A 14,503-nucleotide genomic window follows, 5' to 3' on the forward strand; every position below is an offset into this window, starting at 1 on the left:
GATGAAGCCATGTGGTCCTGGACTTTTGTTGGAAGGTTTTTGTTTTTTTTTTTTTAAATTCAATTTCATTGCTGGTCATGAGTCTGTTCAAATTTTTTTATTTCTTCTTGTTTCACTTTTGGTATTTTATATTTTTCTAGGAATTTACCCATCTTCTAGGTTGTCCCATTTGTTGGCATATAGTTTTTCATTATATTCTCTTATAATCATTTGTATTTCTGTGGTATTGGTTATTTCTTCTTTCTTGTTTGTGATTTTATTAATTTGGTTCCTTTCTCTTTTCTTTTTGAGAAGTCTGGCTAGAGATTTTTCAAAGAACCAACTCCTACTTTTATTAATCTGTTCCCTTTTTTTGTGTGTGTGTTTCTGTATCGTTTATTTCTGCTCTAATCTCTATTATTCCCTTCCTTCTGCTAGCTTTAGGCTCCATTTGCCGTTCTTTTTCTGGCTCATTTAGGAACAAGGTTAGATTGTTTATTGAGGTTTATCTTGCTTCTAAAGGTAGGCCTGTATTGCCATATTCTTCCCTCTTATGACTGCTTTTGCTGAATCCCAAAGGATTTGAACTGTTGTTTTCATTTTCAGTTTCGTATTTTTTTTTAAATTTTTCTTTAATTTTCTAGCTGTCCCCTCTATTGTTTAGTAGCATTTTGTATACCTCCTTTGTATTTGTGGTCTTTCCACATTTTTTTCTTGGTTAACTTAGGAGTTTCATAGTACCCTCAGAAAAGTGGCATGCTATGATTTCCATGTTTTCATATTTGTTTACACCTGATTTGTGACCTAATATGTGTCCTATTCTGTAGAATATCTCCTGTGCACTTGAAAAGATTGTGTATTATGTTGTTTTAGAATGTAATGTTCTGAATATATCTGTTAAGTTCGGGGCGCCTGGGTGGCTTAGTCGGTTAAGCATCCGACTTTCACTAAGGTCANCTGTTAAGTCCATCTGCTCCAGCGTGCCATTCAAAGTCATCATTTCCTGATTTTGTGTTTAGATTATCTCTCCATTCATGTAACTGGGGTGTTAATATCCCCTACTGTTATTGTATTATTAACAATTACTTCCTTGGGGCGCCTGGGTGGCTAAAGTCAGTNCGCTGTGTCTCTCTCTCTCTCAGAAATAAATTTAAAAAAATTTAAAAAACCCAATTACTTCTTTTATGTTTCTTATTCATTGTTTTATATATTTATATATGCTTTCATGTTGGGTGCATAAGTGTTTACAATAGTTATATCTTCCTGTTGGGTGTCCCCTTCATGATTATATATTTCCCTTCTTTGTCTCTTGTTACAGTCTTTATTTTATTTTTTTAACGTTTTATTTATTTTTGAGAGAGAGAGAGAGAGAGACAGCATAAGCATGGGAGGGTCAGAGAGAGAGGAGACACAGAATCCGAAGACAGGCGCCAGGCTCTGAGTGAGCTGTCAGCACAGAGCCCAACGTGGGGCTTGAACCCACGAACCGTGGGATCATGACCTGAGCTGAAGCCAGACGCTTAACCGACTGAGCCACCTAAGTGCCCCATTACAGTCTTTATTTTAAAGTCTATTTTGTCTCATACAAGTGTTGCTACTCCAGTTTTCTTTTCATGTCTATTTGCATGATAAATGGTTTTCCATCACCTTACATTCAAATTCCAGGTGTCTTTAGATCTACAAGGAGTCTTTTGTAGGCAGCATATAGATGATTCTTGTTTTTTACTTCATTCTGACAACCCTATGTATTTTGATTTAAGCATTTAATTCATTTACATTCAAAATAATTATTGATAGATTTGTATTTAGTGTCAATTTATTATTTTGCCATTGCTAGAGATTTTGTTTCTTTCTTGTCTTTCCTTTCAACTCAAAGAGTCCCCTCTAATATTTTCTGCAGGGCTGGTTTAGTGGTCACAAATTCCTTCAGCTTTTGATTGTCTGGAAAACTCATTATGTCTTCTTTTCTGAATGATAGCCTTGCTGGATAGATATTCTTGGAGGCATAATTTCCTCCTTCAGTGTGGTGAATATATCATGCCACTTCCTTCTTGCCTTGTAGTTAGCTTATGGGTCTCACCATGTATATTAAGTACATCTTTTTTCTTGCTGCTTTTAAGCTTTTTTAAATTTATCACTATATTTTATAACTCTAATTACAATGTACACTGTTGTTGGCCTGCTTTTGTTGATTTTGATGGGAGTTTTCTGTGCCTCCTGGATCTCGATGTCTGTTTCCTTCCCCAGAGTAGGGATATTTTCAATGATCATTTCCTCAAAGAAATGGCCCCTTTTTCTCTTTTTCCTTTTTCTAGGACTCCTAAAATATGAATATCATATTTGATGTAGTCACTGAATTCCCTACGTCTATTCTTGTTTTCCATTATTTTTCATTCTCTTTTGTTCAGCTTCATCATTTTCCATTATTTTGTGTTCTAAGTCACTTATCGATTTCTCTGCTTCTTGCAGTCTGCTTTTCATTGCATCAAGCCTATTTCCAATATTGTTTATTTCATTCTTCATCTATGATTCTTTCTAAAATTCTTTTACCTCTGTGGTAACAGTATCCCTAATATCTCATATTCTTTTCTCAAGTCCAGTGGGTATCTTTATTATTGTTGCTTTAAGTTCTCCATCTTATATCTGTTTTGCTTACATCTCTGGCCATGGCCTTATCTTGCTCTTTCATTTGGGATGAGCTCTTCTGTCTTTACATTCTAAGTCTCTGTCTTATTCTCTATGTTAGAAAAGCCAGTTATGTCTCCTACTCCTGAAAGTAATGTCCTTATGAAGATGAGATCATGTAGTTCCCAGGGGCTGGTGCTTCGGGGAGTGTCCCAGTATATTCTGTGTGCACTCTGCTGTTGTGTTCTGGCTGCTCTATCCTTTAGGCCAGACATTTACAGATGCTCTCCTTGCCATGTGTGGGCAGTATTTGGTCCCTGGCTTGAATATGGTGAGTTTAAACTAAGTGTTTTCTGGTCTGCTTCTGAAATGAGAGACCTGATACCACCTCCACCAGAATTGGGGCTCTGCAGATCTTTCTGGTTGGGAGATATGGTGTGAGCATTGTTTTGTTCTACTCTTCTAGGGGAGGGGCATGCTATGCTGTGACTGAGGCAAGAGTGACTGAGAAGGTTAGTACTGCTAGAAGGCAGGGCTTTGGGGCTTGGTATATCAAGTGAGGCAGCCAGTGTCTGGACTGGGCAGCTTCCAGAAGGTACTTGTGTTTATGCTGAAGGGTGAGTGTAGGAAATGGTGCCAGCAGCTCCTTTGTTCCTGGAGTGGAGTCTCAGTGAATGCTTCTTCTTGGTGATGAAGTCACAGAAGAGCCAATAATCTCCTGCTTGTGTACCCCAGGCTCTCTTCAGGTGGCTGTTTTCATGATGTCTGCTCCCAGGTTATTTGCCTACCTTGTCTCCAGCAGTAACACAGTGCCTCCTGGTCTCTATTCCAGCCAATCGCACTGACCTTTAAAACGCCAGTGTTTAAGTCCCCCTGGTTTCAAGAACTCTTGAAATTCAGCTCCCCTTGTTTTCCATGGTAATAACTTTGGGTAAATGTTCTCCTTGTGCATTCCCTATATGCTCCTCTCTTTCTCACTTTTCTCATCCATGGCACCCTCCCCTCCAGAGGACCCATGATCTGATTCTCCCCTAAACTACGTTTCCTCACTTCCTACCTTTTTTGCTGTGGTCTCCTTTCTCCTTTTAGTTGTGGAGATTGTTCTGTCAGTTTTCATGCCAATTTCTGAGTATTTAGGATGATTTAATAGCTATCTAGTTGTGTTCATGGGATGGAACAGGACTAGGGCCCTCCTACTCTGCCACCATCTTCCCTCTCCCTAGTCCTGGACTTTTACTTTTTGGCTGGGTTTTTAAAATTAATTATCCAATTTCTTTACTTGTAATCTGTGTGTTCAAATTTAATAGTTCTTTCTTAATCAATTTTAGAAGATTATAGATGTCTAAAAATTTATTTATTTTTTTCCAGGTTATACAATGTACTGACATATAATTTTTCATAAAAGTCTCTTCTAATCCTTTGTATTTCTCTGGTGTCAGTTGTTACTTCTCTCTCATATGTGATTTATTACTTTTTTTGGTCTTTACTTTTTTTCTTGATGAGTCTCACTAACGGTTTAACAATTTTGTTTATCTTTCCAAAGAGCCAGCTCTTGGTTTCATTGTGTTTTTCCATTTTTAAAACCCTCTATGTCATTTACTTCTGCCCTGTTCTTTATTTTTCCTTCCTTCTACTTATGTTGAACTTTGTTCCTTTTCTCCTTTTCTTTTAACTCCTTTAGGTGTAAAGTCAGATTGTTTATTCCAGCTTTTTCTTGTTTCTTGAGGTAGGCCTGTCACTATATATTTCCCACTTAAAACTATTCTCACTGTGTCCCAAAGACTTTGAACTGTTGTGTTTTAATTTTTATTTGTCTCCATGTATTTTTTAATTTCTTCTTTCACTGATTCATTGACTCATTAGTCATTTAGTACCATGTTGTTTAGCCTCCATGTGTTTGTGATTTTTCCAGTTACTTCGTGATTGATCCCTAATTTCATATTGCTGTGATTGGATAACATGCATCGTAATATTTAAATTTTTGTTAATTTATTAAGACTCGTATTGTGTCCCAACATGTTATCTATTCTGGAGCATATCACATTTACACATGAAAAGAATGTATATTCTGTTGGTTTTAGAGAATGAGTTTTATATATCTATTATGTCCATTTGTTCTGATGTGTCAAAGACATTGTCCATTAATGTTTGCTTTATGCATTTAGGTGCTCCAATATTGGGTGCATAGATATTTATAACTGTAATATCCTCTTGTTGGAATTGATTCCTTTATCATTAGGTAATGTTCTTCTGCGTTTGTTGCAGTCTTTGTTTTAAAGTCTATTTTGTCTTGGGGTGTCTGGCTGGCTCAGTCAGTTGAGCATGTGACTCATGCTCTCAGGGTTGTGAGTTCCAGCCCCACGTTGAGTATAGTGATTACTTAAAAATAAATTCCTAAAAAAATAAAATAAAATCTATTTTGTCTAATATAAGTACTTATACTCTGGCCTTTTTTTCACCTCCATTTGCATGGTAAATATTTTCTCCTCTCTTTGCTATTAGTGTGTATCTTTCTTTGGCTCTGAGGTGAGTCTCCTGTAGGCAGCAAATAGATGGGTATTGTTTTTCCATGCATTCTGCCAACCTATGGCTTTTGCTTAAAGCATTTAGGCCATTTACACTTAAGTAATTTCTTCATTTTTTAACTTAAATTCAAATTAGTTAACATACTGTGTAGTCCTGGCTTCAGAAGAACCCAGTAATTCATCTCTTACATATGACACCCAATGCTGTTCCCCAAAAGTGCCCTCCTTAAGGCCCATCATCCATTTAACCCAGTCTCTNTTCAGGTTGTTCTCTGTATTTAAGTCTCTTATGGCTTGCCTCCCTCTGTTTTAACCTTATTTTTCCTTCCTTTCCCCTGTGTTCCTCTGTTGAGTTTCTCAAATCCCACATGAGTGAAATCATGTCTTTCGCTGACTGACTTATTTGGCTTAGCATACTACCCTCTAGCTCCATACATATTGTTGCAAATGGCAAGATTTCATTTTTTTCATCACTGAGTAGTAGTCCATTGTGTGTGTATGTATGTATATATGTATATATGTATGTATATATGTATATATATGTATATATATGTATGTATATATATGTGTATATATGTATGTATATATATACCACTTCTTTATCCACTCATCAGTAATTATTGATATGCTTGTACTTATTGCCATTTTGTTCATTATTTTTGGGTTGTTTTTTTAATTTCTTCTCTGTTCCTTTCTTCCTCTCCTATTCTCCTTTGTGATTGATACATTTCTGTAGTTTTATGTTTAGCTTATTTCTGTTTACTTTTTGTGTATNCAAAAAAAAACACAAAAGAAATTGTTTATTTACTTTCTACTTCACATTTTATGTATATGTTATCATTTCTCTACATCTTCTTATTCACAATTTTCATATATGTAATTATGGCCATTTCTTTTCTGCTTAAAGAAGTTCTTTTAACATTTGTTGTAAGACTGGTTTAGTGGTGATAAACTCCTTTAACTTTTCTTTGTCTGGGAAAATCTTCGTGTCTTTTTCAATCTGAATGATAATCTTGCCTGGTAGAGTATTTTTGGTTGTAGAGGTTCCCNTGCAAAGTTTCTACTGATAAATCAGTTGATAGTCTCATAGGCTTTCCCTTTTAGGTAATTGTTTGTTTCTCAATGCTTTGAAGATGTTTTTATCATAAACTTTTGACATTTTAATTACTATATGTCATGGTCTGGTCCTCCTTGGGTTTATGTTGTTTGGAGCTCTTTGTGCTTCTTGAACCTGGATGTCTATTTTCTTTCTCAGGTTAGGGAACTTTTCAACTATTTCTTCAAATTAGTTTTCTGCCTCATTCTTTCTCTTTTCTTCTCGGACCCCTATAATGATTTTTTTTTTTCTTTTTTAGCTTTAGATCCCTTAAGCTATCCTTGTTTTTAAAATTCTTTTCTCTTTGTTGTTTACCTTGGGTACTTTCTATTATACTGTCCTCCAGATCACTGATACATTCTCCTGCATCTGTTAATCTGATTTCCTCTAGTGTATTTTTTATTTCAGTTACCTTATTCCTCAACTCTAACTGGCACCCTATTTTTTGAATCTCTTTATTGAAGGTCTCACTGAGTTCTTTCACTCCTCTTGTGCCCAGGGCACCTCTCAAGTATGATTATTTTAAGTTCTCATCGAGCATTTTGCTTATCTTTGTTTCATTAGTTCTTTCTCTGAAATTTTGTGTTGTTCTTTCTTTTGCAGCATATTTCTGTTTCTTCATTTTGTTTGCCTTTCTGTGTTTGTTTCTATGGACTAGGTGGAACAGCTACTTCTCAAAACTTGAAGGAATCATTTTATGTATGGTTAGTTCCTATGTAGAATGTGTGCTTGGAGAATTTAGCTGACTAACTGAAGCTGTGGATGTCATCGGCTAGGAGCTTCCAAAGTTTAAGAAGTAACTGTCCTGTCAGGGCGGCTAAAGCTGACATGGTCACAGATGGATATGGCCCCTTGGCTCTCCATGCAGTAGGTGCTTTGGCAGGGCAGCTATAACTAAAGTGCATGCAAGCTGTGTTGTTCTGAGGTCTATGCACAGAAGGCACCTTGGCAGGATAGCTATAGCTGAAACAGGTGTTAGCTGAGGTATCCCAGAACTCTCTCCAGATGGTGCTCTGGCTGTGCAACTTGAGCTGAAGGACAGAGTGTGGGCTGGGAGGTATTGTGGTTTCCCATGCATGGGCACCATGGCAGCTAAAGCAGATGCACGCTGAATGTCACTGATGCCACACTGGGAGGACAGCTGAAGCTGATGTGGATATAAGCCAGGGGGTTCCAGGGTGTTTCACACTGGGTATTCTTTGGTATGGCAGCCAGAACTAAAATGGGTTTAATCTGGAGGATTCTGTGGTCCTCTGTGCAGCAGGTATCCTATCAGGACACCTTAAGCTTAAGTGGATGCAAGCCAGGATTCTAGGGTTCTACATGCTGAAGCACCCTGGCAGGATAGCTGAAGCTGAAATGGATGCAACCCAGGTTGTTCTGGTGCTACCCATGCAGGGAGTCTCTACTGGAGTGGTTGGAATTGAGGTGGTATATGTGCTGTGAGGTTCCTGGGCTCTTTTAGTGCAGGGTTCTCTGATAGAAGTGGGTGTAATCCAGGAAACCTAGTGCACTTTGCACAGGGGACACCTTGGCATTATAGCTGAAGTGGGTATAAACAAAGGTGCTCTGGGGGGTCTCCACACTGAGGGTGACCCAGTTGGCAACTGAGGCTGAAGTGGTTGGATGCTGGGATGTCCCTGGGTGCTCAGTGCAGAGGATGCCTTGGCCAGCCTAATAGAGCTGAGACCAGTGCAGGCAGGGATATTCTGGGGCACTCTGCACAGAGGTGCCTTGCCAGGGTGGTTAGAACTGATGCAGGTATGGGGCAGGGGGTGTTCCTGGGGTGCTCTGCACAGGGGTCACCCTGGTTGGGCAGCTGGATCCAAAGAAGTCATTTGGGAGGTTCTGGAGCACTCTGTAACAGTGGTGTCTTAGGAAACTGTCTGAAGTTGAACTGGCATGGGTCTGGCTGTTCTAGGGTGCTTTGTGCCTGTGTCATCTGGGAGCAAAGGATGGAGTTGTAGTGGGCACTGAACAGGGTTGTCTTGGTGTGCACCACCCTGTAGCCACCTTCGTGGGGTGGCTAGGGCTGGTGTAGGCTAGGGGACCATGATTCACTGAGGTGGTAGGATGGTTAGGTCACACAAACCACGCAATGATCTCTGCTTTCAAGGTGGAGGGCGAGCATAGACCATGTCAGGCCATCTCACCTGGAGAAAGTTCCAGCAGTTCCCTGCCATTTGACAAGAGCTCTGAGGCTGACTCTTTAATAAACTGATTGCTCTTTAAACCACAGCCTTGTGCCAAAGGACAGATGAATCTTTTCCTAGTCCCTCAATACTATTCCTCCCCACTGCAGTTGCAGCACCAGAGGTGGGGTTCCTTTTTTTCTTACTATGTATCTGTCTTGCTGTTCTCTTTTACTGTTCTTTCATTGTGCAGAAGCTGCTTAGTGGGCTGTCAGCTCTTCTTCAGAAAAAAATTGGTCTATAAATAGGTATAATTTGGTGTGTTCCATGGAGAATGTTCTCCTAAGTCACCATCTTGGACTGGAAACCTTGCATCCCACAAGCTTTAGTATGTTGTTTCCAGTTGTTTTTGTAGGTGTTTTTCCCCCCTCTAGACGTTTTCTGATTTCCTTTTTGAATTCTTCTTTTGTTTATTGTCTTTGATTTTACAGGAGTGTGTTCTTTTTCACATACTGGTGAAATTTCCTGTTTTTCTCTTTTTTTAATTTTTTTAATGTTTTATTTATTTCTGGGGGGGGGAGAGAGAGAGACAGAGAGAGAGAGAGAGAGAGACAGCATGAGCAGGGGAGGGTCAGAGAGAGAGGGAGTCACAGACTGAAACAGGCTCCAGGCTCTGAGCTGGCAGTCAGCACAGAGCCCGACGCAGGGCTCGAACCCATGAACCGTGAGATCATGACCTAAGCGAAAGTCGGACGCTTAACCAACTAAGCCACCCAGGCGCCCCTCCTGTTTTTCTCTTGTTATTGTTTTCTAACTTCAAATTATTATGTTTGGAAAATATACCTGATATGATTTCAATATTTTGAAATGTTAAAAGTTACTTTGTGATTACTATATGATCTATCCTGGAAAATGTTTCTGTGTGCTTAAGAAAAATTATGCATTCTGCTGCTATTAGGTGGACTGTTTTCTATGTGTTTTTTAGGTCCATTTAATCTAAAATGGACTTTAAGTCCATTATTTTAATATTCATTTTCTGCCTCTATGATCTATTCATTGTTTACAATAGGGTACTGATGTACCCTACTATTATTGCATTGCTATTTTTTCCTTCTCATCTGTTAATAATTGTTTAATATATTTAGGTGCTCTAATATTGGGTGAATATGTTTATGGTTCTTATATCATCTTCTTAAATTATCCTATTATTATAGAATTACATTTACCTCTATTCACACCTTTTGACTTATTAAACTATTTTATCTGATATAAATATAGCTACCCCTGTTTCTGCTGATGTACATTTTGCATGGAATATCCTTTCCATACCTTCACTTTCAGAAACAAAGAAACAAAGAAATAACAACATCAAAAAGACTCTTAAATGCATTTCCATAATTTTAAGTGAGTTTGCTGTAAGCAGCATATAGTTGAGTGTCACTTTTTTACCCATTCAGATACTCTATGCCCTTTTATAGAGGAACTTAAACTATTTTCATTCAGACTAATTATTTATTAAGAACTTACTACTATGATTTTTAAGTTATTTTCTGATTCTGTTAAAGATCCTTTGTTCCTTTCTACCTCTCTTGCTGTTTCATTTGTATTGATGACTTTTGTAAAATTATGGATTGATTTATTTCTCTTTGTCTTTGTGTATGTACTATAGGTATTAGCTGTCTAGTTACAATAAGGTTTTCATAATATATCTTATAAGTCTATTTTAGACTGATAATAATGTCAATTGTATATAGAAATTCCAAACATTTTCTTGTCCCTATCCCACATTTCATGTCACAATTTTTTCTTCATTTTATTGTTTTTGTCTCTTCATTTTAATTGAGATATAACTGAATTATAACATTATATTAGTTTTAGTTGTACAATATAATGATTCAATATTTGTATGTATTGTGAAAGAGCCACCACAATAAGTAAAGTTAACATTCACGACCATACATAATCATAACTTTTTTTCTTCATGAGGGCTTCTTAGCAACTTTCAAATATGCAGTAAAGTATTATTAACTATCATTGCAATGCTATACATTACATCTCCATGACTTATTTGAAATTTGGAAGTTTGTACTTTTGGAGTACCATCACCCATNTCTCTGTATCTACAAGCTTTTTTGTTTCCAGGTGATTAGATTTCACATATAAGTGAAATCCTACAGAATTTGACTTCCTCTGTCTGATGTATTTGACTTAGCATAATGTCTACAGTGTCCATCCCCGATATTGCAAATAGCAAATTTTCATTCTTTTTTTAAATGACTGAATAGTGTGTGTGTGCGTGTTTGTGTGCACACGCGTGTGTGCGTTCATGTGCATGTGTATGTGTGATACCTTCTTTATCCATTTATCTATCAAAAGACACTTAGGTCATTTCCATATCTGAGTGATTGTAAATAATGCTGTAATGAACAGTGGTGTAGATATCATTTTGAATTACTGTTTTTGTTTTCTTCAGATGAAACCCAGAAATGAAGACTGAATCCTATGGTAGTTTTAGCTTTACTTTTAAAAAATGGTTTTAATGTATTTTATTTATTTATTTATTTATTTATTTATTTTTGAGAGAGAGACAGAGCAGGAGATGGGCAGAGAGAGAAACAGACAGACAGACAGAACCCAAAACAGGCTCCAGGCTCTGAGCTGTCACCACAGAGCCTGACATGGGGCTTGAACTCACAAACTGTGAGATCATGACCTGAGCTAAAGTCAAACGCTTAACTGACTGAGCCACCCAGGAGCCCCATATTTTTAACTTTTTAAAAGTAAGCTTTATGCTCAATGTGGAGTTCAACTCATGACTCTGAGATCAAGAATCACATGCTCAATCAACCGAGCCAGTCAGGTGCCCCTCTATTTTCAATTTTTTTAAGGAACCTCCATATTGTTTTTTCATAGTGGCAGCACTAATTTACATTCCCACCAATAGCGTATAATTGTCTTTTTTGACATCCGTGCAAACATTTATTTCTTGTCTTTTTGCAAAAGACACTCTAATAGGTGTAAGCTAATAATTCACTGTGATTCTGATTTGCATTTCCCTGATGATTAGTCATGTTGAACATCTTTTCATGTACCTGATAGCTATCTGTGTATCTTCTTTAGAAAAATATCTATTCATTTCCTAGGACTTTTTTTTATCAGATCATTTGTTTTTTAGCTAATGAGTTGTATGTGTTTTTTTAATATATGTTTTGAATACTAACCCCTTATCAAATATATGATATACAAATATTTTCTCCCATCCAGTAGGTTGCCTTTTCATTTCCTGATGATTTCCTTTAATGTACAGAAGCTTTTTGGTTTGATATAGTCCCAATTGTTCATTGTTTTCTTTTGTTGCTTTTGCTACTGGAGTCAGTTCAAAAAATCATCAACAAGACCTATGTCAAGGAGCTTACCTACTAAGTTCTCTTCTAGGGAATTGTATGGCTTTAGGTCTTATATTCAAGTCTTTAATCTATTTTGAGATATTTTTTGGAAGGTAGAAGATAGTGGTCCAGTTACATTCCTTTGCATATGGCTGTCCTGTTTGTCTGGCACCATTTATTTTTGGCTTCTTTGTAGCAATTAATTGACCATATATGCATGGGTTTATTTCTGGGGTCTCTATTAGGTTCCATTGATCTATGTGTCTATTTTTATACCAACATCATATTGTTTTGATAACTATACTTTTGTATATAGTTTGAAATCAGGAAGTTTTGTTCTATCTCAAGATTGCTTTAAACAATTTAGGGTTTCTTTACGATTCCATATATATTTTAGGATTCTTTCTACTATTTCTGTAAGAAGTGCAATTGGAATTTTGAAAGGGATTGGATAGAATCTGTAGATAACTTTGGTTAATATTAACATTTTAACAATATTAATTCCTCCAACTCATGAGTATGGAATACACTTCCATTTATTTTTTTTTTTAATTTCTTGCAAGAGGGCCTTAAAGTTTTCAGTGTACATGTCTTTCAAATGCTTGGTTAAACTCATTCCTAGGTGCTTTAATAGATTTGATGTAATTATAAAATGGATTTCCTTCTTAATTTCTTTTTCTTGTTCAGTATTAGCATGTAGAAATGCAACAGATTTGTTTTGCATATTAATTATGTATCCTGCAAATCTACTGAAATTTTAAAGTTGTAACAGTTATTTTGGTGGAATACTTAGGATTTTCTATGTAAAATATCATGCGATCTAAAGATAGTGAAAGTTTTACTTCTTATTTTCCAATTGGTGTGTTTTTTGCTACTGTGTTTTTGTTTGTTTGCTTGTCTAATTGCTGTAGCTAGTACTGGCACTTTTATGTTGAATTGAAGTGGAGAGAGTGTGTATCCTTTTCTTGCTCCTGATCTTAGAGAGACAAGATTTTAATGTTTTGCCACTGAGGGTTTGTCATAAATGTCCTTTATTATGTTGAGGTACATTTCTTCTATACCCACTCTGTTGAGAGGTTTTATCATAAAAGGATGATGAATTTTGTCAAATAAATTTTCTGTATATATTGAGATAATCATATGATTTATATTCTCCATTTTGTTTATATGGTGCATCATAGGATTTATTTGTGGATGTTGAAATATCCCTGCATCCCAAGAATAAATCCTACTTAATCATGGTATATGATCCTTTTAATGTATATTTTAATTTGCCTTGCTAATATTTTGTTAAAGATAAAGGGTACAAGTTCAGTAGGATGCAGAATCTCTGATTCTGAGGAAGGTGCAAGAGTGTATTCTCCAAGCAGTTCTGTCAGTTAAGGTCAATATAGAAAATACTATATGTACCATAGTGGCCAAGTTTGCAAGTCTCCTGCACCTTTGTGGTGGAAGTGGTGGATACAGCCATTGGATTCCTTGGAGGCAAAAGCTATTGGGGTTGTTTGATTTTACTTTTGCACCCATGGAAGGAAGTTCTAACCAAAGAGGTCCTACTTGGAGCCAAGTCTTGTATGCTGCCACTCAGTGACAATAGCTAGGGTTTTGGCCTCAGAGACATGTGGAACTACTATGGCATCTGAAGCTAAGGCACAGAAGTACTTACATTTAACATAGTGCTGGTATCAGATTTCAGGGCATGTGCACAACACATACTGAACTTGGTCTGAGTCACTGGGATTTAGCATGTGACAAAGGTCCTAGAAGAAAAAGAGGCAGGATGCAGCTGAATCAGGAGCTTACGGCTGACATATTATAGCAGTGGCCTAGGCTCAGGGAAATGGGTACAGTGACAGCATGCCCTGGAGTTCAAAGTGTGTTCTCAGAAACCAGAGGGGAGTATGCAGAAAACAAGACACAGGTCTTAGTGATGGAAGTCAAAGTCCTAACTTAGGAACCAGGGATGAGGGGCGTTAACAGCAGCAGAATGGTCCTAGTGTTAGTAATCATATTTGCTACTTGCCATATAAGAAACTAGACATAGCACAGTAGCAGGTACTGATGACAGATCAAAGCAGCAACTCACGATCTAGAGGGAAGGGCAAAAACTAGCAATAGTATGTATGGCCACAGAAACTCAAAACCACAAATCAGGAACTGTAGGAAGTGCTCAGGGTAAGAGCAGATCAGCTTCAGTGAAACCAAAACTTAGAACACAGCCCCAGATGACAAGTCAAAGGCAAGACTTAAAACACAGGAAATAAAGGACATCACAGCAATAAAGCAACTTATAGACAGTGTGAATCTGAAGAGCAGCAAGCAGCTCTCCTGGGTACAGGACATGACATGGTGAAAATACAAGTACCTGGAAGGAGAAGACATTGAGAACACCAAGGAGAAACTGAGATAGAGTCAGCATTGTGGGACCATGTGGCAGCCAAGGCAGCAAATAGTACAGATTCAAAGAGTGGTGACTAGCATGGAAAGATCATACTATTTTCAATTTCCCTAAGAAGTGAAATCTTTCCAAAGGAATGACTCTGGGTGATAAACAGATAAAGCTGAAGGAAAAAGTAACACAGGTAACATTATTTTAATATTTTTCTATATGACTACTAGAGTTTTAAGATCTGTGGAATACCTAGAACATTGCTTTTAACTTAGGAAATAATTTCTTTTGATTGTATATTACAATCGTATTTATACTGTTTATGAAAACACAGTAAAATGGACCTCAAAAAAAAAAAAAACAGATTCTGC

General features: G+C 37.1%; 1 protein-coding gene across 3 annotated transcripts in view; it reads right to left on the minus strand.

Annotated features, from left to right (window-relative positions):
* NBDY (negative regulator of P-body association) overlaps window positions 1-14,503 on the minus strand; it is a 52,744-nt gene that overhangs the window by 13,892 nt on the left and 24,349 nt on the right. The window contains exon 3 of one of the 3 annotated variants that reach the window (XM_077745632.1): window positions 13,410-13,503. The exons of the other annotated variants lie outside the window; for them this stretch is intronic. The gene's annotated coding sequence lies outside the window, so the exon portion shown is untranslated. The remainder of the gene's footprint in view (window positions 1-13,409; window positions 13,504-14,503) is intronic. 3 annotated transcript variants of the gene reach the window in all.

The sequence above is a fragment of the Crocuta crocuta genome, unplaced genomic scaffold, assembly GCF_008692635.1.
Source record: "Crocuta crocuta isolate KB4526 unplaced genomic scaffold, BGI_CrCroc_1.0 scaffold845, whole genome shotgun sequence".
NCBI lineage: Eukaryota > Metazoa > Chordata > Mammalia > Carnivora > Hyaenidae > Crocuta > Crocuta crocuta.